Below are 1,978 nucleotides of genomic sequence, written 5' to 3' on the forward strand. Positions count from 1 at the left end.
CCCTCTCTCTCTCTCTCTTTCTTGAGGACTCACTCTGTAGCCCAGGCTGGAATGTAGTGGTACCCTCATGGCTCACTGCAGCCTAGACTGCTGGGCTCAGGTGATCCTCTTGCCTCAGCTTCCCAAGTAGCTGGGATTATAGGCTCATGCCACCATGCCTGGATAATTTTTTGATTTTTTTGTATGGATGAGGTGTCTCTATGTTACCCAGGTTTGTCTCAAACTCCTAGGCTAAAGCAGTCATTCTGCCGCAACCTCCCTAAGTGCTGGGATTACAGGCATAAGCCACCACACCCAGCCTTCCAGTTTCCAAATCATACAAACACTTGTTTTATCAAAAATATATTCAGGCTGAGGTAGAAGGATCACCGGAGCCCAGCAGGTCAAGGCTGCAGTGACCAGGAGCGGCCACTGCACTCCAATCTGGGCGACAGAAAAAAAAAAAAAATATATATATATATATATATATATATATATTCAGTGTATCCATGCCATACTCCTGGATCAAAAGCAAGGCAGGAAACTCCTGAAGACAGCAGAGTCAGGAGACCTCTGCTCACAGCTCCCCCTGAGAGGACAACGGGAAACAGGAAAGGGGAAGGAAGCTGCATTCTGATGGAAGAAGGTGGGATGGTCCACACAAAGCTACACTAGGTGAGGGAGGACCCTGAAGATGTCCCAAGGGTAGCACTCAGCCTCCTGTCCCCACAAAACATCTTCCACTTTGGGGTCCCTGAAAATGTGTGTCTTGTTTGTGAAGTTGGTGGAGCCTGGTTTTCTCCTTTTACATGTACTCTCACGCTGTCAAGTGTTTGGAGTAAAGGGGGCCTGGCAAAGCGAGGCCCCACTCTGTGTGCCACCTTGACTGGCAGTCCCCAGGTGAGACTTCTAAACAGGAAATGCGGCCTTATTGTAAGGATGAGTCAAAGGAGGAAGGGAGGTAGCTTATTCCATTTCACTTTTGACATATCAAGGCAGTTCTCTTCTCTTCTCTTCTCTTCTCTTCACTCTTTCTTTCTCTTTCTCTTTCTTTCTTTTGTCAGTGTCTCACTGTTGCCCAGGTGGAGCACACTGACATGATCATGGAAATCACACCTCATGGCAGCCACGACCTCTTGGCTCTCGCAATCCAATTCTTCTACCTCAGCATCTCGAGTGCCTGGGACTACGGGTGCGCCTGGCTAATTTTTTGTAGAGATGAGGTCTATAATGCCCACATGGGTCTCAAACTCCTGAGCTCAAGCAATTCACTTGCCTCAACCTCCCAAAGTGCTGGGATTATAGGCAAGAGGCCACTGTACCCAACCTTAAGGTGTTTCTTAACTGCACAAACCAAGACGGTGCTGAGACTCAGAAGGGACTGCCAGCTAAAGGGAACTGGTGTCCTCTATCCCAGCCTGTCTCCTGCCATCCTGGCCAAGTCCTTAGAAGACATGAAACCTCGCAGCGTCTCTGGGTAATATCTGAATTTCTGGAATGGTGTTTTTAGAGGGCATTAGTGACCAGGTCTATTACAGCTAAAGAAAAAATTTTTATTCTCACTTTTTTCTCTAATCAGAAAATATTCATTGACTAAGGGGTCAAATCTCTATGTATAGTCCTGAGGGATTATTATCTTCAGAGAAGTACCCGAAATGTGAACCCAAGGTTTCTTTGGTTAATGTTTATTATCCCATTTGATTTCCTTCTAGACATTGTTATTATAAATCAGCTTCTTTGTTTTGTACTCTTGAGTGCAGATGCTCTCACACAGTTGACTCTTGAACAACATGGCCTCAGCCTACTCAGGCCCACCCATACTCAGGTTTTCTTCTGCCTTTGCCACCTCTGAGACCTAAGCCCAACCCCCCTTCCTCCTTCTCCTCCTTGGTCTACTCAAGTGGAAGATAAGGAGAAAAGCCTTTATGAAGATCCCATTCTGTTTACTGAGTAGTAAATATATTCTCTTCCTTATGGTTTTTTTTTTTTTTTTTTTTGA

Source organism: Carlito syrichta, unplaced genomic scaffold, assembly GCF_000164805.1.
Source record: "Carlito syrichta isolate Samal-C Ts95f unplaced genomic scaffold, Tarsius_syrichta-2.0.1 Scaffold301614, whole genome shotgun sequence".
Classification (NCBI taxonomy): domain Eukaryota; kingdom Metazoa; phylum Chordata; class Mammalia; order Primates; family Tarsiidae; genus Carlito; species Carlito syrichta.